At 40.2% G+C, this 24,371-nt stretch overlaps 1 protein-coding gene and 1 pseudogene across 1 annotated transcript in view; both read right to left on the minus strand.

The window, feature by feature from the left end:
- Positions 1-16,475, minus strand: part of LOC105293761 (monocarboxylate transporter 9) — a gene marked incomplete at its 3' end in the record, with an annotated part of 52,828 nt that extends 36,353 nt beyond the window's left edge. Inside the window, exon 1 of the mRNA XM_023532113.1 lies at positions 15,852-16,475. The remainder of the gene's footprint in view (positions 1-15,851) is intronic.
- Positions 10,503-10,648, minus strand: LOC111741672 (annotated as a pseudogene).
- Positions 16,476-24,371: the final 7,896 nt, after the last annotated feature.

Below are 24,371 nucleotides of genomic sequence, written 5' to 3' on the forward strand. Positions count from 1 at the left end.
TCCATAGGAGTGATGACCATGGCAAGTTATGTTCTATAAAATATTTGGGAAAATGAGAAGGTGATCACTATCTGGCACAAAATTTAAAATATGATTACATCCATTTATCTTCAGATTTGTAAATGTTTTTTAATAAAAATAAAAGAAAATGGTATGAGAAATTATCGAACAATTAAAAAAAATCAACCCCTAACATGCTAATACACCTAAGTGATTTGGAAGGTTATGAAAAGTAAGTATCTTTCTCCAAAGAATCAAACTTTTACAAAACAAGAGAGCAGAATAATTAGACTTTCTCAGGAGATCATGACTTTTATTTTTCTAAGTGCCTTGGAGCACAGAGGGAGAACAAAGGAATGGACAGTTGCCTACTCTCTCTTCATTTGTGACATTTGGCTCTGTTTCCACTGATGGTGGCAATGTTATTAACTACACATTTACTTTGATGTGGCAAATACCCAAAATCTCTTGGCTGGTCTAGCTAGAGAATGAGCACTGTTTCACCCTTGCGGCCCCAGAGATAACAAGCACACACTGCCAGCCAGAAAACAGAAAAATCTTTTCCTGTCTCTTTCGCATTGTCCTAGATGGCCAAGCCTGGGCACATTGCCTTTAGAGAATCACTCAGCCACCCACAATGCCATCCTTCTGCTGTATGGCAGCCCTGGAAAAGACGTGGAGAAGAGCAGCTCCAAGAATCTCCAGGCAGCCAGTGCCAAAACAGTCTCCCCACCTCTCCGGTTCCAAGCCACATGCTCCAGCCAGCCTCTGCGATCCAAACAGAACAGGCTTGGGGTCAGCAAGTAAAACTCTGAGAAGATTCTAATGATGATGATAATGTTGATGATGATAGTGGTAAGTATAATAAAATTGTTAACATGATGATGAAGTCACCTACTAATCTGTTCAAATTGGCAAAACAACCTCTCAGTTTGGGGAAGGTAGTAGGGAGAAGCTAGGGTCTTTTGGTAATGGTATTATGTGGTCCCGAAGAATGGCTAGAAGAATTTCCTATTTTCTGTTATGTTAATAGCTACAGTTCCATGCAAGTACACAGAGAGATATTTATTTATATAAATATGTGAAAATATATATTCTAGAAAATTTAGCATAAGGTATAGGAGCATGGGGTTGGGCCCTAGAGAACCTAAGTGCACATTCAGCTCTAATACTAGCCAAGAATGGGACCTTCAGCATGTCACTTAAACATCTCTGTGCCTCACTTGCTTCATCTATGAAGTCAGGGGAATAATAGTACTTACCTCATCAGACTGTTGTGATGAGTAAATGAGTTACTTTACATACTTAGCACAGTGCTCAGCACAAGGTAATCTCAATATAAATTATCATTATTTTTTATCCATTTAAACACAATCGGATGTTATAAAAATATTTTTTTATCTTGACATAGAAAATATGATCACTATAAATACAAATGGCCATACTATCCATGACTCCCCCACTTCCCTGCCACAATAGTGTGTGTGTGTCATGCACGCACAATCATTATTACCAAATTCTTCCCTCAAAAAAAAAAAAAAGATATGGAAATGGCATTTTTTCAGCATCTTGGATGATTTCCTGACAGTAAGAAAAAGTCAGCAAATGGGAAGAGGGAAGTCTCAATGAAGAAAGGTGACAATGTCAAAGACTATCTGCTCTTAGGTCACGAAGAATCAAGAGAAGACAAAACAAAGAGGCATTGAAGTCCCAACAAGGTTTGCTTTCGTTTCTTTCCTTTCATTTTCTTTCTTCCTTTCATTTCCTTCCTTCCTTTTCTTCTCAACTCAGGAAGCTACATAACTTACTAGCATCCCTTTCCCAGAAGCTGCTGGGCAGTTATGAGAATATCTGCTGGTCGAATAGAGGTGAGAATTAATCATCAAAGCTGACAAGTACTACAAGTGACTTTTTAAATCAGCTACTTTGTCTTACACACTTCATGAAGTCATTTGTCTGCACTCTTCATACCCCAGTTTTCTACTATTCCCCCAGTTCAAGGAGACTCCTTCCTTATTCCAAAGATTCCCAAGATTTTCTTTGCTAAACCAGTTCTCAAGAAAAAGTGGTAACTCTATGTACATCAAAAAAGCAAATGAAAAACCCCATTTTAAGATTGTATCTCCACATGAGCATATTTCTAATCATCAAAGCATCCACTAAGACCTGCATGGGATTTCAAACCTGGTTCCACAGTAGGATCACTGTAGGAGCTTAAAAATGACCAATGCCTGGGTGCACCCTAGACCAAGGAAAATGGGATCTCTGGGGTTGAGGCCAGGTTGTTAAAGGGTTCCAGGGGATTTCAATATGCGGTTATTGAGCAAAAGGAGTGGAATACGACACTACAGCCCATCTTAAATAATTGCATGTCTTGAGCATAAAATGAAAGAGGTGACTGCTCTTAGTTATTTGAATTGATTTATTTTTTTTATTTTTTATTTTTTTTTTACCCATTTCAATCATGGCAATGGAAAAATATTTCAAATGTCCTTAAATCGCAATCATGGTACCATCCTTTCTTGGGAATTCCCAATACAGTAGAATAAAGAACATTTTCAATGCTTAAATGTACTATGATTTAGCCACACCTTGGAATAACTTTTAATTACCACTTTCTATGTATCAGACACAATATGAAGGACTTTCAAATGGTGGCTTTTTAAAATAATAAAACTCTATCAGATAAGCAGTAATACTCTTCATGCTACTCCAGTGTCCACAGGCTGTTTGCTAGATTATATCTGGGGCTCTTTGCACTTAACCCCAGGAGTTATCACCTAATACAAAGTCATAAATGGTCCCTATGTGTGCATTCTTTTACTTTGGAAAGTTGACTGTAAATTTTTTCTTTTAACCAAAACTCTTTGATTTTAAAACTTTTTTTTTTTAATGGATATTCTTTAACATGAATGTATTTGCTGACATCTTTCAGGGGCTTATACTGAACAAACCGATATCTAAATAATGATAGTTTGACCATTCAGGACCTTTGAATATTATGGTCTTCAAATCTCCTCTGGACTTTATATTCTTTTCTTTTTTTTAAGACAAATGTATTCACTGTCATGATTAGACTATTACATTAAGCAATCAAAAACATGGGTACGAAAAACAATCTACATTAAAGCCCTTTGTTGGAATGCTTTACACTTTCCACAGAACAGAAACTAAAATAACCTGTTAAACAATTAGTCACAAATGCAGTCCTCAAGTCTTTTGTCTATGTACATATGAGTATTGTCAAAAACATGTCTTCTTTGTAGCAGCTGGGCCCTGCCATCACTGTGCTTGGCTGAGTTCACAAATCTGTTGTAACCTGTAGCTTCCCAATCACTTCTCTGGCTCTCCTCATCTGCTAAGCTTTGTTTCCTGGCAGTAATTAAAGTCTCCTGACACTGCCATAGCTACTGCTGCTGCTGGAACTGCCACAGTCACCTTGGTTTCGTGGTTTGGCAAAGTGTTGGCCTCCACCATCATAGGGGCTCCGGCCTCCACTTTCCTTCTTTCATGGGTCCAAAATTTGAAGATTATTATAATCGCCAAAATTACTGTAGCTTCTGCCAGCTCTAAAATGGCTTCCATCGTTACCAAATCCATCATAGCCATCCCCATTGCCACTATATCCCCCACGGCTGTCACAAAAGCCATCTTGACCACTGTAATTTCCTCTACGACCAAAGCTGTCATTCCCACCGAAACACCTCCATGACCACCACCAAAGTTTCCAGAACCACTTCAACCTCTTTGGCTGGATGAAGCACTAGCCATCTCTTGCATAGATAGAACTTCCCTCACTTTATAGGTGTGACCATTCACAGTATGGTATTTCTGAAAGACAATTTTGTCTACAGAGTCATGGTCATTAAAGATTACAAAAGCAAAGCCTCTCTTCTTGCCACTGCCTCGCTCAGTCATCATTTCAATCACTTCGATTTTCTCATACTATTCAAAATAAAATAATCTCTTAGGTGATGTTCTTCAGTGTCTTCTTTAATACTACCAACAACCATCTTTCTCACAGTTAAGTGGGCACCACCAGGTCTTTGAGAATATTCTCGAGACAGCCCTCTTTGGCTCTACGACTCTTCCATCCACCTGTGTGGCTTTATTTTCATAGTTGCATACACTTCCTCCGCAGTGGCACACGTGACGAACCCAAAGCCTCCGGAGTGCTCAGTGTTGGGATCTCATCACCACATAGTCTGTGAGCATTCCCCATTGCTCAAAATGGCTCCTCAGACTCTTATCAGTTGTTCCAAAGCTCAAACCTACAATGAAGAGCTTCCACAGTCATTTGGGTTCTGTGGGGGGCGCTGACTTAGAAACAACAACCATGGGAGGGGAGATTTTAACGAAGCTTCTCAGCCGACGGAAAGGGTTGGCCCTTATTCTTAAAAGTCTTCACCTAAGACAGTTTTATTCATTCCACAAAAGTCCTTTAATGTTCTCATAGAGCAAAATACACTAAACATTACTAGTTAAATCAAAATATATTTAGAGCCAATATTAACCACTGTTTTCTCTGTTTCCACTATATGCTGCTTATACTTCTCTCTACTTATTTCATCTGGTATGCATTCTAATTAGCCATTTCCTTGTCTTTCTTTCTGTTTTTTCACTACACTAAAAATTCTCTGGGGACAGGGCACATATTATATTCTTTTTGTTCTTTTCACATCTATGCATATAGTAGACACTAAATAAATGTTTGTAGAATTTAATAGAAAAGAGCTATAGTTTGGGAAGCAAGGCAAAGTGGTGGTCTAGAGAGGTACTGTTCAAACTGTGCAATGAGTCATAGGTGCAAAATAAATCACAGATTGTGAGAAGCATTTTTAAAAACTGGAATTTGAATAGAACAGAGGAGAACAGAAAATATAAGAGCAACTCCTGGATGGTTATAAGGGTTCGGCACTATTTTGGTGAAACTTTGCTTCAGTGTTTATATGTGTGTCTGCACATGTGAGCGGCGCTGGGCTATAAAACACATCTTACTGTGGGTCACAGTAAGAACATAAACCCTGGAGTAGTTTCTCCTGGGGTCATACTGAGGCTCTGCCATTAGCCATGCAACTTTAGGCAAGTTAACGACTTTCTCAGTTTCTTGATCTATAAAATGGGAATAGTAAGAACTCCTTCCTCTTAAGACTTTTATAAAAATATAAGAAATCTCTACGAAGCATTAGGCATGGTGCTTGGCATAGAGCAAATGTTTACAGATACTGTTATTATTGTTGCATCTTTTAAAGGTCTTCTTAGAAAAACTTGAGACAGTACTCTCCTTGCCTCTAAGTTCTCAGCTCCTAATCACTCTTCAACTCAGTGTTTTCTGGCTTCCATGTAATCGAACAAGAAAATTTTCCTACTATGATGCCTCCCACCTCCTTATCATTGAGTCTGTGTACACCCTCTCAGTCTACCTCTTTCTTCTGTGCACAGCACTGCTCCCTTGGCTTTCCTGAGCCCACTCCCACATGACCCCCTATCAGCTCTCTAGCCTCACCAAAAGATCACAGCTATGCAAAGGACAGACTCCAAAGTCTCCATCCTCAGGCCTGACCTCTCTTCAGAACTTCAGATTTCCATTTCTAACCAATTTCTCAGCATTTCCCCTCAAAATGTCCTGGATATGTTCAGGCCTCTCACACTCAACATATCCAGAATTCCTCCTCCTCCTGGAAAACTGTCACCATAATTCCATTTGACCAAGCAGAAAGCCCCCTCTTCATCTCCTCCCCACATCACCTCCCTACTGTCCTATGTCATCCAGAAACAGGGTCTTGCAGACAAAGAGCTCTGTGATCGGCTTCTTCCTCTCTATCTCCTCTGTAAATCCTTGTACTGTCACAGCCACCTACTGATGGACCCCTCTGCTTACACTCTCTCTGTTATAGTTTCTTTTGTCAGGCTGCAGCCAGAAACATTTTTCTAAACTATGCTTCTGATCATCTCAAATTCTGCTTCCAGCCTTTCAAATCTTTCAATGGTTCCTCACCACCCACAATTTATTCATTAGCAGAGCACAAGTTTTTGTTTAATTTATTATAAGTGCACAAGAAAATCAAAGATGATTGTTCCTGTCCTCATGGAGCTTATAACCCTCCATCAATGAATCATGTTATTCAAAAATTATTAATAAAATTTTTTAAATATAAAAAATTACTTTAACAAATCCATGTTTTGTTCATATATTAGGTTTTTAGATCTTTAAAGACCCAGCTAAGTTCCCTGATTCTTTTGATTTTTGAAGATTTGCAATGACTCGACCCCAACTACACCTCTATAGGATGGCCCACAAACCTGTGGTCCCTAAGCCACTGTCACAATCCAGCGCTTAAGCCATGTTCTTTGCCTCTTCTATGCCTTTGACCCTTCAGTCCCCACTGGCTTGCTAGAGGGGGCTATAATGCATTTCTTCAGTTTGCTTACTGACAAACTCCTACTTCTCCTTCAAGACAGTCTAAATGTCTTCTCCTACTTGAAGCCATCTTGACTCCTCTAAGGTCATTCCTCCTCTAAGGTCTCATACCAATTTAGGCAATCTTGCTATTATGACATTTCTTACAATTGGGGGAAAGAAACTACAACATTAATCGACCTAAACGAGAAGCATATTTTAATTGGCATTTGAAGGCCTCCAAACATATAAGGTGATTCAAAAATTGCTTCCTTCTAAAACATAAATTCTAAATTAACCAAAGCAAATTCCAAGTTGTCTCAGAGGCTTACCAAACTTGAGGAAACTTCTAAATGTTCTTCTGACATCTCACTGTCTGTACCTTCTGCTCCTTTGCTGTCAGCCTGTCCTCCCCCTCTTTACCCTTCACTCATTGAACTCCCATTTTATAATAATGAGCCTGAGGCTCCATCAGATACCCCTGCTCTTACTGTCCCATTTATTTTTTTAATTAATTAATGAATTAAATTGAAGAAATGATTTAAATTTTCCCCCCATCTACCTTCCCCCTCCCCCCTTCCCCCGCTTACTGTCTCATTTAAAGTTAAACCATCAGATGGACCTGAAAGGATCGACAACCCCTTATTTCTTATACCCCATGGACTAAAGCTGAGCTCTATACCATTACTAAAGATGTTTTTAATCTCGGAGAGGACCCCACTGAGTTTGCTAGAGAATTTCTGCTTACTATCCAAACATGAGTCATAGTTCCCTGACCTCTATCACTCTATCCATATGCCTGTAGGAGAAGGACATGCCAGAAAACGGTTAAACGAGGTGGGATGGCAAAACCCTACGGGAGGTTTTTCCTGTCGAGGACGAGAAGCCATGAGCAAAGCTGCAAAGCTAGCTAAACTGGCCTTCATGAAAAGATACTCAGGGCTTTTCAAGTTATCGATTGAAAGAAAAGTCAAAAAAAGTGTTTAGAAATCCAATGAAACTGTTTTTGATGACTATGATAGATTTGAAAATGTTTTTAACCATTTGACGAAGTTAATGATGACACCTCAATGCTTTTTAATTCAGCTTTTGTTGAGGGTCTACAAGATGAATTTGAACAAGTAAATGAAAAAAATTACAACTTAATTGGGCCCTATGCAAACCCATGATTTAGTAAACTATGCTGAGAAGCTCCCCCGAGCGACCCAAAAAGATATCAAAAAGAAAGCCACACAAGCCCTACGTGCCCAAATACAGGCAATGAGCCTACAATTACAACTGACAGCAAAATACTCCCCAAGGCAAACCACCATTCCAAGGGGTCTGTAATTAGACCAGATATTGGATAAAAGATTGCTTAAAGCTGAAAAGACAATTACAAGGCCAACCAATACAACAAATTCAAGCCTAAAAAAATTGGGAAACCCCCCTAAAAGTTCCAAACCAAAGTAACCCAGCAAAAAAGGTCAAAAGCCCAAAAGAACAAAAAGGGGATTTATACCATGCTCCCAACTAATTCTTTAGGAGAAATTGATCTAACTTGAGAATGAGGTAACCAAGATATCAGAGCCATCTTATCAGTTCTTAACCTCACCAGCCTCTCCATTCCCCTTCCTCAGAGTACTGAAACCATAAAATGGTGGGAGTATCCAGTCAACCCATGACAGCCTCCAAATCCCTGCCGATTTCCTTTCAACTTGGATCTGTTCAGGGACCCACCAATTTCTTTTGGTTTCCTCTGCTGCTGTTCATCTCTTAAGATGAGACTTTTATTTTGAAACTCACAAAGCCCATATATTCTTCCTTCAAAAGGGGAAAATATTCTTACATCTTGAGCTTCTAATTAATAACACTCAAAAGTCCTCAGCAATGGACTTGTTCATAGCTATTTCAGTTTTTTCAGTCACTTTAACTGAAGCAAACCCTTTTTGAGATTCCATTACAAAATAACTTTGGTCAAAGAAGTGCCACCAACATTGATTGCATTCATTCCACACCAGTGATGGAAAATTTAAATTGACAAAAATAAACTTCTGCCTGACATAGGTCAATACCCTTTAAATGCAGAGGCCATTCAAGGAATCAAACCTATCAATGTGGAATATTACAAACGAGGCTTCATCATTCCTTGCGTAAGCCCTCATAATACTCCTATCTTCCCTGTAAATAGAGACTTATTCAAGATCTAAGAGCCATAAATAACATAATCATAACTTACCACCCAGCTGAGCCTAACGTTATACCTTACACTCAATCACAGCACCAGAAAGTAAATTCTTTTCAGTTACAGATCTTTGTAGTGCTTTCTTTAGCATCCCTGTTGATCCTGAAAACCAATTTTTATTTTCTCTCACATAGAAAGAACAACAATATACTTGGACAGTAATGCCTGAGGCCTACACTGGAAGTCTGACTTACTTTTCCAAATTTTAAAGGCAGATATTGCCAATATAGAGTTTCCTTCCAGGTCTACCCTTTTACAATCCATGGACAACTTCCCCCTCTGCTCACCTTCTGAGGAAGCATCCACTGAAGATAGCCTCCACCTCCTCTGAGAGATGTTCTCTGGTGACAGAGAGAATTCTTGACTTCTTCCAGACCAAAGATAAAAAACACTTCTTATGTTTTAGAACTCTTAGAGGTTATCCAGTTATCTAAATCTTTAGTAATCATAAAGATCCCTAGACATTCAATGGCAAACACAGAAGAAAGTAGAGGTAATCATTTGGCTGACACTTCTGCTAAGTTAGCAGCATGAAAACAATCTCAGTCCCTAATGGAAACACCTAAGCTACCAACTGAAGTCATTGGGGATTTTAAAAAACAACATATGGAAGGATGTCATTTGGCTGTTTAACAAAAAAAAATTTTTTTTTTTAAATGGTCAGAATAAGGCTGTAAATCTGACCCTAAAAGAAACTTACTGGTAGGTCTGAACTACCAACCACTCCTCTCTGATTACATATGTCATATATTACAATATGTACATGGCTTAACTCACTAAAACACTGACACATATGGTTTTATGGGGAAAACAATACTACTGGAAGCCGTCTCCGAAGATAACTTCCCAGGAATACTAAAAATACCAAATCTTCCCAAAGTACAATGCTGGAAAACCCATTCATACTTCTCTGGGGCATTTTCCCTCTCACTTCTAGGGCCATTTAAGGTCTCACAAAATGGACTTTGTTTAGTTGCCTCCTTCTCAAGGATACAAATCTGTGTTAGTAAAGAGTTGTATGCATTTTTCATTAGGTGGAAGCATTCCCATGACAGAGAACCACAGTGTCAGCAATGAGTGAGATACTCTTAGTGAAAAACCTCTCCACTTGGGGAATCACCTCAGAGATCCATAGTGACTGGGGAACTCATTTCACAGGACAGATTATACAATCTGTAAGACCTGGCAGATTTTACAAATTATGCTTATTATCGCCAGACCTCTGGTCTTATAGAATGGATTAACAGGGTTATCAAAACTCTATTGGTAAGACTTGCAGTCTTTCAGTCTGCCTTGGCCTATAAGGCTCTTCTCTTGGTATTGCTCAACCTAAGACCTACTCCCTCCAGCAAACATAGACTATCTCCATTGGAAATTATTTCTGGCAGACCCATGAGATTAGTTCAAGAAATATATGAACCTGCACTGCTGAAAGGAGACCTCCTGATTTACTGTAAAATACTTAAGACTAACTCACAGTCCGTAAAGCAGTCTTTCCATAGCATGCTCTCGGGAGACCATCATGATCTCCAACCTGCAGATTGTGTCTACTGAAAATGCCATCTCCATAAAGATGCCCTTCAGCCCCAAGGGAAAAATCTTACTACTAACCCATATCAGGTGTTACTACTACTGAAGATCTTCAGCTGAAAATCTCTAAACAACCTAAGACTGCCAGTAGAAGTCTTATTCTGGGATTGAAGCAGATGGCACCTGATGGAGACGGCTTTCCCAAGACCCCTAACCAGGTCAGTCATACATGATTCCACCCAGCAACACTTACACCTGGTCTCCCCTTTAATTGTCTTTGCTTCATTTACTGATTACATTGCTATCATAACCTAATTTTCGCATCAACAAAAATCTTATTTTTCCCCCAGGGGAGAGCGTGAACACAGTCCCCACTACCACAAATTATGCAGTCGAGTTTCCCGCATTTGGGGAAATTGCAGGAGTCAGCACATCCGGTGTGCAATGGATAACCCTCGCCCTTGATCATAGTATCTCCCCTGCCAGGTAAGTATTCAACTAAAATCTTAAGAAAACATTCTTTCTTTTCCTAGCTCGTTAGTCTAATTTCAAGATGCATATTCTCAGATTCTTATGTCTGCTTACTACAATGACTGCCCCATATTTCCTTCAACACCCTTTTGCTCCTATGATCCAACAATTATCCAACAGTGCAACTACACTCTTTTGTACGATTCAGAGGACCGTAGTCAAGCCTAGAAATAAACCTTGTCCAAATGGAAACCAGGATCGATTCCCCAGCTGGTTATTATCTCACATTCTGGGTGAGAAGGAAGAGCAGGAAGGAAACCACTTGGAGTCCTGGACTTAAACCATACTAACTGTCCCTAAAAGGCAAACACAATTAATTAAGTGCTGGGGCCTCTGAATTATATCAGCAGCATGGCCATCAATAAAGGACATCCTCTGACCTTAAAGGCCTTAACAATCTATTATATATAGTCCAGCACATGCCAAAGAGCTCCTCCAAAGTTATCACAATTTAGATATGGTGAGCACTGGAATATGTTTTAGCAAAGGAAAGGAATCAGTTAAAGATATAATGGATTGAGCAGAGAATCACGGAAGTCTGAAGCCAAAAGGAAATTTGGAAATAGAGCAAATTGGCTGTGCTCAAGCCAAATCTAATCTCTAGATCTCTAGAGGTGTTTTGTTTGGCTTGCCTACTTTTTATTTTATTTTATTTTTAGCAATTTTGAATTAATTTCCAATGTTTTAAAACTGAAAGATTTCACACAAAAATCCGAATTTCCAGATTCTCTTGGTAAATCAGAAGGTCTGGCAACACTGGGCCCTCGTTCTTACATAACAGTTACATTGAACTGAGTAACTTTGGCCTTCATCGAATGGGCATGTTCTCTCCAGTTCCTTTTACTTCCTAATGTCTCCCTGACACAAGACCAAGATTGATTTACACTTAGAGTTTCTCCCGTGCTCTCCTGACTCCCCCGCAATTTGCTTTGTTCATGTGATGCCAGTATCAAGATCCCTTACTGACCAATCCAGTGAACAATCACCTGTTTCCAAGCTCTTCTCTCAGGTTCAGAAGAGAAAATGGCAAAATTTGTAATCAGAGTCTGAGAACAGATAAAAAGTTCTAGAGATTTAATGAAGTGAAATATAAGCAAAATGAGGGCCAGACACTTAGCTATGAATTGATATAATCATCTTCCTATATTCTAAACTCTTATCCGTGTTCCCTATACTGCTAGTCTCTTGATTCATCTTATCTCTGCTCCACACAACCCATATCCCACAAAACTTGGCCCAAACAGCAGTTTTCTGATGATGTTACCTACACTAGTTTGTTCTTTTAATGTTTTGCATAATATGTACATGATTATGTAGAGCCCAATCAATACACACTTCAGTATGTAGTGTACACACTAGTGTACTTGCTATATTACTTTCAGAATAAACATCAAGACTCATGGCAACATATATGAGATGCAGAAATACAAAAAGATCTGGTACCTTTGGGGTTTATTGAGAATAATGAGAATAATATTTAAAAATGACACCCTTCCAGAGAATCTGGCAGGTCTGGTCTTTGTATTTAATGCTATCACATTTGTTAATATTTTTCTTATCTCATAACCCAGAAGTCCCCAACATTTTTGGCACCAGGGACCAGTTTTGTGGAAGACAATTTTTCCATGGACCAGGGGTGGTGGGAGGGGGTTGGCGGGAAGGTTGGGGTTTTGGAATGATTCAACCTTGCCACCCCCCCTCACCTCCTGCTGTGCAGCCTGGTTCCTAACAGGCCACAGACCTGTACTGGTCCTTGGCCCGGGGGTTGGAGATCCCTTCCATAACCATCTTTTCTTAAAGAGTTTAAGAGTTTCTTTTGAGTGGGTCATAAAAGCACAAGATCATAAAATAGTTTGAAGAAGTGTCAAAACATTGTATAAAGTAAAATTAATCAGAATGATGTATAAGGTACAGCATGATGAGTGTAGTTAACATACTGCATTATATACACAAAAATTGCCGAGAGTAGATCTTAAAAGTTCTCATTAAAAAAATTCCAACTGTGTGTGTTGATGTATGTTAACTAAACTCATTATGGTAATCATTTTGCAATATATAAATACATTGAATCATGCTGTACACCTAAAAGTAACAAATGTTATATGTCATATCTCAATTAAAGGAGGATGCAAAGAAAAAAAAAACAGAAACAGGCCCAGTTTCTAACTACCATTCATAACAGTTATCATGTATTATGCCTTTGTTAATTTATAGCACAATTGTTCAAAGGATAAGCTCTCAAGATTGACTTCTAGGGTTCAAATCCTGCTCTCATCATTTATTTAGCTGAGTGACCTTATTAAAATTCTCAGTCTAAGATAAAAGTAATGCCTCTATAAAATAAAGTGTGTGGCTCACTTGACATATAATGTTTAATAAACATTAATAATAATAATAATAATTATTGGCAGTTGAAACAGAGAATAGAAGGTGGCTTTACTCTGCATATTGGTCCAGGAAAGTAGAGGTGTTTTCCTATCCCAAGTTTTAATCAGACTAATAGTTGTTACACTGTAAGACTGCAGATTTAGAAGGGAGAAACTGAATTTAAATAAAAATTAGATTTAAAAAATGGGTCATTTCTTCTGGAAAACTAACATTACCATACTTTCATTTCTAGAGGTCTAGAGATCAGATTTGGCCTGAGCACTTCCCCCAAAAATGAAGTTTATTTGGAACATGATACTCTTCCATAATAACATTTATAGGAACCAAACACAATTGAGATTTTATTCATTTACTTATTTTAGGGGGATGCTTACAAAATCGAACTTCAAGATATAAACTACAGTTATAGATGCTAACATGATTGGTATAAATATAATAATAATCTTCAATCACATTTTCTTAGCCTGGCTTGCAACGTTCTCCATCATCTAGCGCCTTCCTACTTTCCAGTGTATCTATCTTAAATTCCAGGCTCCAGCCACTCCAACCTGCTCTGCTGTCTTTGAACACACCACACTCCCATACCTCTGTGCTATTCCCTTGTTCCAGCAGGCCTCCTGTCCATTGAGGAAATCCTTTTCCTTCATGTACCAACTCTGACGCTACACCCACCACAAAACTTTTCTGTTCTTAACCTTGAATGAACCTCTTCTTTTCTCTGCTTTTCTCAAAAACACACTGCTGATGTCGCTGCCATGTAACTCCATTTACACTATCCTGTATTGTAGATATCTGTAAACAGGCCTATCTTTCCCCATAGGCTAAACTCTTTGAAAGCAGGGACCATGTGTTCTTTCCGTGAATTTAAGTTTTAGTTAGAGTTCAGTCTCATAATCTATAAGGAATACTTTTAGGTCTATAAAGAATCTCCCAAAGAAAAGGCCAACTAGCTCAAAATATATGCATTCTTGTAATTTTTAATTAAAATTAAAGTCGCTAGGTGATACTTTCTTGGAAAGCTATAGTTATACAAGACATTTCTTTTGCACACTCCCACTGGCTTTTTATACTCAACGCAATCTATAAATTAAGTTCAAGAGATAGCTCACTTGAAGAAAACTGTAAAAAATTGGAGAGTTCAAAGATTAGGGGTGAGGAAATAAAGCTTGAAAATCTGACCATGTCTAATTATCATCCTCTAGCTCTAGTTTCATGCATATCACCCCAAAGCACCATGATGTGCCCTGATACAGACTCAGACACCAACCAATGCATATCATCAGCACCATCTTTTCAGAGTCACAGTCAGAAGTCAGAAAAGATTTCCTAGTGTCATGCTCTATCTCCCCATATCTTTTGTCCTTCCCTATATTTAGCTTATAGATATGAAGGGCCCTTGTTACCACATTTGCCTACACAGAAAAGAGAAGAAACAGAGAAGGATGTTCTTAGGCAGTTAGTGGTGCTAAAAGTATGCGTTTTTTCAAAATTACAGGTTAAACTATTATATTATGTAATTGCCACTTCTCAGGGCCTTAAAAAACATTTACTGCAATGATATGGGTGCTATCCCTGTTATCTGCATTCACCTGTTATTTATAGGAGGGTGTAATTGTATAATTAATAATCGGTGTTTTCACTTCAGAATCAAGCTTTCTCAGTCCTCTGCCTAAACCAGCCAGAACAATTTCTCACAGCTAAAGCCAATTCAAATCAAGACAATGTTCAGACCTACCCAACTAACATAATCTGATGGAACAATTGCCTACTCTAGAGGCAGGGGAATCCACTCACGATCAGAATTACTAGCCAGGTAATTAAAAAACAAATACACTTCAACTAACTGTGACATTGGGAAATTGTTCTTTTTTTAATGTTATATTAAATAACTTACTATGTAAGAAATATATTTAGTGTAAATCTCGCCTAAACCTTCTGGATGGACTGACCTGTGCTGGATTAGACCTGGCATCCCAAGAAGCATTGATTTGTTTTTGACGACCAACTTTTTAAATGGTTACCAGCTCTTCCCAAAGTCTCTGGGCTCTGAAGTCAGAGTAGGATATCTAGGGAGAGCCACAGATGAAGCATTCTGGAGCATTCAGCACCAAGTCCTCACAAGTTCCTCTGTGTCCCAGAGGCCCAGGTGCCGGCATCTTCCGCGGCGGTCACGGAGGCTGGGCTCCTGCGTTCGCCGGTGGCTGACCTGGTGGTGCTGAATTTGGCGCAGCAGCGCAATATCCTCCCGCCCCGAGCTCTGCTTTCCTCACAGCCCAGGAGCACCCGTGGCGCCCCAACTCCGACCCTCTCAGGGGCACCAAGCCAGGGTCCTGGAGGCCTCGCCGCCCTCTGGGAAATGGGGGCCCACGTGGGTCGCATCCTCTCTACTCCCCGCTCTGCCACCAGCAGCCCCTGAAGCTGTCTCAAACCCCATCTGAGGACGCTGTCCCCACTCCAGAACCACCCCCCACCGCCACCCCCCAAACTCAGTGCAAAATGCCGCAGTCAGATTCCTGGGAAAACCTGCCCACCGCGAAGAAGCACTCCATCAAAAAAGGGTTGTCAAGGGGTGGGCGCGAACGTAGCAAGTACACTCAACCCCTCAGCCCACACTCCACACAAGAAACCGGTTCCAAGTTGCCTGGCCGCTGGTGACAGTGTCGTCGCCGCCTCCTCTTCCAATTCAGAATCGGAGGAGTTACCTCTCGCCTCTGCGAGGCTAGAAAGCACGATGGCTGCTGACCCTTGGGACCCTCCCCGTGAGCTCCAGTCCTTTACCTGTGTACCGGCCTTGGTGGGGGACTCTGGGGCGCAGCACAGGGAGCGGTGCCCCGGGAGAACCCGGCGGGTGGTGCGGTCGGGCCCTCGGCTGCTGCTCTCCCCTGCAGCTCCAGGCCTGCCGGGCGACTTTTTATCCAGGGGCCCGGGCCCGGCCCTGGCCCCGGCCCCTGCTGGAGTATTGGACAATCCGTCCCGCTACGCGCTGCCCGGGGAGCCGCCGCCCTCTGCCCCCTCCGAACTCCGCAGAAACGGCGGCCACATGGAGGGAGGGCGCCGGACCCCTCCTCTGGTCTCCACCTTCTATTTCTCCTCCTCCTCCGGGTGTTAAACCCTGTGTTCCCCCCGCCCCCTCTCTTCTTTTCGGGGCACCCCGGCCGGCCTGAACCGGTTATGATTGCGCGGGTGGCTGGGGGAAGGAGGAGGAGGCGAAGGAGATGGAAGCGGAAAAGCGGGCTGTAGGGGCGCTGCTTCAGCTCTCGTGGCTCCGGCTCCGAGCTGTGCAGGACCAAGTAGGCCAGGTGGAGGAAGGGCACCGCTGGAGCCCAGCCCTGATCCGGCCCAGAGCCACCAAGGCAGCATGAAACCTTGGCACTACCCACCAGGCGCTCTCTGCGCGCGCACACGCGCGCGTCCCTCAGCGTCTTTGCGCCCTGCCCCACACCTGGTGCCTGCGCCCGCCTGCCAAGGACCGTGCGCATTTGGGGGGAGCCGGGTTCTAGAGATGAGTGCTAGTTGCCTCTGGTCGCCTAGGCTCCTGGGACCGTCAGGCGCCCTTCTGGCTGGAGCTGTATACCCAGCTGTCAGTGATCCCAGAGAAACGGGCACCAGAACTCTGTGGAATCGAGTGCTCCTGGACAGTGAGAAGTGAGGATGCCAAGTGCTGTCCTTTGTGACAGCTCCACGGAAAGGAGGGCGCCCGCATTGCACACAGCGTGTTGAGGGAGAGGGGCTGCATTCAAGGACGTTCCTTCTGTTCTGCAGGTGGACAGCACTGGCAATACACTCCTATCCTTGGCTGAAAGGCGCTGCGCTGGACGTGTGCTGTATCCCCACAGAGAACCTCTGCAGCAGGTGGAATAGCCCAGAGGTACCAGGGACTCACCGGGTGTGAGAACTCTCTAAAGTAATATACACTTTTTGGTTTCTTGTGTATGTTTGTATTTTTGAGAAGGGGCACCATACCTTTTCCTAGCTTTACAGACCGGGCTAGGGTCATCTATCACCAGGATGAGGATTCCCTTTTACACTGAACACTCTGGTTCTGACTTAGACAAAGACCCTACACTTTGCAAAGTGTTGGTTTCTGAAGTCCAGGTTAGGCTGCCTAAATTTCCTGAGCCTCTGTTTTCTCATCTTGCCTACATCAAGAATCCAGTCTATGTGAGATGAGAATTATGAGAATTTAAAAGAACAACATCAAAACAAACAAACAAACAAACAAATAAAGAAAAAACTGTGGACCCTGGCCATACATGTCAAGTTTTCTTACAGATATGAAAATAGCAGTTCATCCCTTTGCCCCACACTATTCCTTTTTACCCAATTTATTGACTTTCAGGCAATGGGGAAGAGAATGGCTGGTATTATTTTGTTTTGTCCTAAGAAGGAGAAAGATTAAAGGGGGAGAGGGGGAAAGTAACCATAAAAATAAGAGGGAAGTGGCCCCAGCAATAGTTTCTGGAAGGAAAAATGAAGAGGTGATGCTGTCAACATCATCAATTTTTTTTTTTCCTCAAGAGAAGGGATACAATAGAGGCTTCACAACATGTTTTATTTTTGAACATGATGGTTATGCAAGTGGTTCGTGGTTATTTGAGTGTGTTCACTTTGTAATAGTGCATTGACTTGTACACTGATAATTTGTGTACTTTTCTCTATATGGTTCAATAAAAGATATTTTTAGAAAGTTTTTTCTTTGATTCAAATACCCACTAACCACCAGAGCAAATGTCCTCTTGATAGTTGGTCAAACCACTCAACGTATATGAAGTTATATTTGGGGAAAAAGAAACCTTTCTTGAAAAATATTTGTGTTCACTAATTGATTTCCAAAGTTGCCGTGTTCCTGTTCTTATGCCACCAAATTTTCCAAGATTTCTTTTAAAGAGAGTATATAATCAGCACTCCATGTCTGCTTGGGCAAGTCCATGCCTATCAGCTAAGAACTGAAAATGAGCTTATCCTTACACACAGCATGGACCAACTTCAGTGTAAGACGATTCCAGAGGTCGAAACTCAAATGACTGAGAGTCCAGACTTAATGTAATGAATGAAGTAGGCAGAAGGCAACCAGAGAACTTAGGAAGCATGAAAGCTGGCTCTAGGGCCAGTGGCCATTTGGATAAGGGAACTGCTGCCAGGCTAGAATGTGAATGTACATTGTTCAGTCAAACCTCAGCAGAGCATTTAGACATGCAAGAGAATTCAGAAATCTAATCCAAACTTGATGTTTTACCTATGAGTGGAATTTGACCCAGAGAAGCTAAGGATATGTTCCTGATCACTCCCCACCCTAGGGCAGAATGGGGTGGGGAGCAGGTTGGCAGAGACAAGACTAAAACCAACCTCCCTACCATTCGGAGTTTTTATTACTGATGACATGAAAATGTAAGATCTGCTTGCAAGGTAAGGGTCAGATACCTTCAATATTGCTGGCTTTACAACTCTGTGCAGCCTCTGCCCTTTGGGTCTCAGTTGGGCCCAGAAGTCGATGTACTTTCAACAGGATGCAGTGAGAGAAAAAGACAGATGATTTAATAAACTAGATTTAAATGAGACCCCCCCCCATCCCGCCCCCCGTCTCCCCAGGAAGACAGAAACCTTAGGAAAGGCCTTTAAAGAAAAATTGATACAGAGGTGATGCCCTAAATGAAGGAGTTTGTTCTTCACCTGTATTATGGAGCATTTTTTAAGAAGTTTATGATTTGTTATTTCTAAGATTTCTCCTTCTTAGACTATTAGCTGCTTCAATTTTTTCGAGAAAAAGATGGAGAAATTAACATAAAATTGTTCTGTGGTCCTCACCCCAGCAGAAACAGAGGGCAGAGGAAGGCATGCTTTAGTCAGGGGAGGGTAGGACATTTATATAGCACCTGAGTTGCTGGTCCAGAGTCTGCCTGGCTGACCAGACTTTTCTTCCTTACTTATTATACCAGAGCAGGTTTATTTTCTTTTGTACACATTGTTCTTCCCCTGTTTATGCACAACAACATAGCCACACAGGCACTATATTTTGAAATAAAAGTAACTAAAGAAAATAGAATTTAGAGTTTTTATAGCAATTAGCTCAGAGATCTAAAGATCATTCTATTAATTCCATTTTTTCTTTCACACTCTACCAGATAAAAATAATCAGAAAATAATAGAAGTGGATAAATCATTCCATCTGATGCTTGTAGAGCTTTTGTTGAAAAGGACAAATTTTCAGATGTTAAAAATGACCTTTGTTGTTATTACATGTCATTGAGTTGGCTCCAACTCCTGGTGGCCCTAGAGACGAGTGAGCTGTCTCCTCATACGGTTTTCAAAATAAGAAAGCTAAGAAAGGTAAAGAAAAAGATTAAGAAAAGAAAGTTCAGCAGCGGTTTACTATTGCCTTCTGCTGCACAGTAGTATGTGGGTCCAAACCACATGTGCTTGGTCCGTGGTGTCACAATCACCAAACAGCTATAAACATAAGCACCCCTGTAGGGAAGAATGACCTTAAAGACATACTGTATAGTATTTTTCTTGAAATTCTCAAGAATATTTTTTTCTTGCCTTTACTTTCATTTTAGGGGAAGGGGAAAGAGGGATATTCTTTGAGTACCTGGTAATTACCAAGAACTGTGCTATCTCATTTACTCCTCAAAGCAATCTCATGTGGTTAAGTGTCATTAACTCCATTTTACAGATGAGGAAACTAGATTTCAGAGGGGTTAAGCTACTTGCTGAGCCACTCAATCAATAAGTGATGGAGTAGGATTCAGGACCTGCCTGGGCGATAGATAAGCCTGTGTTCTTCCCATTCTACCTTCGGAAAATGATCCAAGCCTGGTAAGAGCTAATGCTGAGGACTGACATCTCACATATATTAACTCATCTAAGGCTCACAATAAACCTAAGAAATGGTTGCCGTTTTTAACCTACATTTTGCAGCTGATGAAAATGAGCTAGAGAGAGGTTAAATAATTTGCCCCCAACCGCACAGTTAATGATAGGTAGACTGGGGTTCAAATTCAGTCATCCAGGTACGGAGAATCAGGCTCTGAACAACCACTCTATATTCTCATGAAAGTGGAAATCAGAAATGTAAAATTACATAGAATGTGCATGTCCTGTGTGTATGTATATTACACTTTCTTTCTGACTTGCATTACATGGTTTCAAGGCCACAACCAGAAAGAACCTATATCTTCATGTGTACCAGTTACCAAAGCACCCAGTCTATCTCCATGTATAGAACTCACGATACTTGTAATGTGCTCATTGTTGTTTGCACAATAAAACTATATGAGGGCAAGTACCAGGTCTGTCCTGTTCATCACTGTTCCCTAGAGCACAGTGAATGACCAAATGAGTAAACGAACGTGCATGCTCAAACCGTCAGTGACTTTTTTTGCTGTAACAGATCATTAAATTCTTCTGCTGACTTACTCTGCCAAGTTCTATTCTATTCTAAATAATTATAAGAACTGTCTCATTTGATCCCATAAGGCAAGCACAACTGTTTAACAGATGAGAGACTAAGGCCCCAGGGGTTTAAATGAGCTGTCCAGTCAGAGAGCACCAAAGCGACAGAGACAGGGGGCAAACACTGGCAACGTGAGTCCAGGGTCCACATTTGCAAAACTATTGGCTTTCACTCTGCTTGTACACCACTTTATCCCAGGATCCAGGACAGTATTTGGCACACTGTAGATTCTCCAAAAGTATACTGAAAGAAAGAAGGAGAAAATTCCCTCATGTGTCCAGGACAGTTTGAGGCCATTTCCTATGTTTTAATTCACTCATGGAATTGTGTATGTTACAAATTCAGCTCTATATGATCTATGATGTAATCATATTAGAGAATAGATTAGCAGAGAAAGGTATATGCCCAAAGGTAGACTTTGAGTTCAAAAGTACCAATGGATCCAATTTCTTCTTGTGAAAATACAGGTGGAATATTTGAATATGATTTTAAAATAAACATAACACCATGAATTGAATGTTTTATGAAACAATGTTAATTTTTTTAAAGTGCCTCTGCCTATGTGTCTGACTTATATGTATTACATAACAAAGTTCAGACAGCTCCAAACAATATTTCAGTTCAAAATGTTAAGTTTTATCCTTCTTCTCTTCATCATTACATTGATATTGGAGAATAAGCATGACCTCTACTCTATGTACAGGGTCTATATAGCCCAAAATTTGTGAACAGTCCAAATACTTTGCCCCTGGTTTCATCAAGTAAACTTTTTTTTTTTAAATATGATCACCTTCACATGCTGCAACTTGGTTTTGTTGGGTATAATTTAGAAAATGGTAGTTAACTCATGAAACTAAAAGTTATAAAGAAAAAATATGCTCTTAAGGAAAAATGTAAAATCAAGCATGTTCCATAGAATTCGAACATAAACTGAAATTGATGCAGATAGAATCAATGTAACAGTATGAATGAATTTTGTTAAAGATTTGAAGTTCTAGAAGAAAGAGTATGACTGGCCTGACTTGGGCACTATAACCGTCTGTCAGTGAAGGGCAGATGGGGAACCTTGAGAGGACTCACTTGGGGGAGAGGTAGTTCTCCAAAAGGAAACTAGGGTGCTGATGAGCCAAAACACAATAAATGTGCTCTACAGTGGGTCAGACCATGTGTGTTGTTGTCTCCATGTGAAGGCTTTATCCAGGAAAGAGAGGAATCAATGAAGAAATCTAAACAGCAGAATGACATGGCTGGAAATTATCACTCTTAGAAACCACATTGGAAGATGGTGGAAGGGAGATGAGTAAGAAGCCTGATTTAATAACAAAAAATATGAAAATGTAAAACCTATAAAATTATTAAAAGATAAAGGATCAATTCGAGAGATTAAGAAGTACATGCAACTGATGGATATGGGGATTAGTAAAAAGAAAGGCTTGGCATGGCTTCCAGATTTCTCATAAGAGTGTATAAAGAATTGTTGGAAATTGGGGAGGATGCCTCACACTGCAAGATCCTCTAGAATAGTCCAAATTTTAAATATTATATCTCATTGTTTGAAAAAACATAAAAAAATTTTAAGACACTCCAAATCTAAAATACATCTCCAAGATTTTTTTTTTTTTTTCCAGTTAGAAATAGTACAGATTTCTTTTTTCAGACTCAAGTTTTCTGACCAATGGTTTGGATAATATGTTCATAGATGAGTGAACACATGCAACAGAAACAAAAAATGAGAAACCTGTTCAATACCAGTATAGTGAATAGTGGTGCCTGCAAAGTAAATGGTAAAGTTTCATTGTAAATAACCCTGTGCTAACAAAGAGGAATCTGGGTTGATTATTAGGTTAAAGAGACCTTAGAAGGAAGGGGCCAAATCCTTTGGCAGCAACAAGCAAATATCAATCAAACCCCAGATATACAGCTGGTTCAGACAGAGACATTACAACAGCTCTATTATCCACAACAAAAGTCATCACTCCTTACTTAAAGAAAAATCATTACATTTCTAAATCTAGAGTAGTATGACCCACAGTACAAATACTGGGGTTGTGGCACCCACCAAGACTCTGGCACCCACCAAATGAAAGCTGAATTAACTCTCAGCATCACATACAATGATAGTTATGGGCATTTCCTCCAACAGAACCTGGTCCTCCAGATTTCCCTGGAGGCTCGAAGAGGATGCTTCTGGGTATTTTAACATTCCCAGAATACTTTGTGCCTTGATTATTTCCCTTAGCTACACATGGTCATGAAAGCTACTTTTGAGACTGCTGAATTCGAATCAGTCTTAGAACCAAAATAGGCCTCGGAGATTAGCAGGTACAACCTCACACTCAATGCAGTGTTTAATCTACTAATTTTTCAGCTGGAGAAACAAAAGCTCCAAAGGCTGAATGATAAGCGGTGAAAGAAATAGAAGATAAGAGCACACTGCCTGAAGCCAAGATTACCTATTAGCTTTGTAACCTTGATGAGGTCTCTTATTATATCTGTGCCTGTTTCCTCATTTGCAAAAAATGGGGGAAAATAATAGCTATCACATATGGTGGTTGTAAAGATTCAGTGAATTAAGCTAGATAAAATAGCCTAAAACATATCACTATATATGTACTTACTTTCACAAGTATACCAAAGAACCCCAACTAGGGTTGCAATACTCCCTCTCCTATACATAAAGAGGAAAATTCTATTTATTGACAAATTTAGAGTTATTACAAATGGTTGTCATATAAACATTCTTTCAGGATGTCTCATCAAAACCTGCATCTGAGTTCTTGAAATTCATTCAAGAAGAGTTTCTGTACTGACAGGCAGATATGATAACCAGACCAGGAAATCAATAAAGTGCAGCAGCCAATAAAGTCTGAAGATTAGCCTTTCAACCAAGAAGACTTGAGTCATTCCTCAGATGTCAACTTGGGTCTATCTTCTGTCAACAATGGTCTTAACAAACTGAAGGGTTGGATTCTGCTTAGATGTAATTCTCAGACAGGCTGCTAGTTCAACTTTTCCTTGGCTGGTCGATTATTTTTCAGCAAGTTCTTCAGCCAATTGTGTCACAATATAACACAAAATAAATCAAGAAATGAACTTTTCTGTGGAGTGGAAAAAGAAATACCCAATGGAACTCCTGTCTTGCTGACAACTAAAATCTGCAATAAATTTGATTCATGAAGTGTGGTGCAAATAGTGTATTTTATAAGGAGAAGTATGCAGCTAATGAACACCAAGAGCCAAAAACTCAGTTTGCCCAGGGTCTGCGTATGGAAAATGAGCTGTAAGAATCATTTGTACTACGAGTAGTCCTCCAACCATACCAGTAATAGAGTAAACCTCCTTAAGTAGAAAACAGTGAGGAAGATATCCAGCACCTTGAACACTCCTGGCTTAGAGTAGGTATCCAGGGAGTACTAACTAAATAAATCTAATCTCCATCGATGAAAAAGTATCTTATGTTAACTTGGATCTTTATTATCTGCCCTAAGGTACTTGAAGGAAATGTAATTTCTTATGTAATTAATTTTTGATATGAAATAAGTAATAAAGAACCAAATAATCAGTCGCGATTGCTAGATGGCATAGAGATTTAAAGAAAATAGATGAAGGTTTTAAAAATCAAATCGAATTAAGAGAAAGGCGGCAAATGCTTTTATCTTTATCCTACCTATTTAACATTTGAGAATTAGCAGGTGAAAAATTTTTTCTTTTCCCCCTCGAGATCAAGAGAAAACTTTTCAAAAAACTATAGATGCGAGGCAGCTTCTTTGTAAAATAGTTTGGCAGTTCCTCAAAAGGTTAAAAGTAGAGTTACCATATGACCTAATAATTCTGTTCATAGATAT

Source organism: Pteropus vampyrus, unplaced genomic scaffold (assembly GCF_000151845.1).
Source record: "Pteropus vampyrus isolate Shadow unplaced genomic scaffold, Pvam_2.0 Scaffold3, whole genome shotgun sequence".
NCBI lineage: Eukaryota > Metazoa > Chordata > Mammalia > Chiroptera > Pteropodidae > Pteropus > Pteropus vampyrus.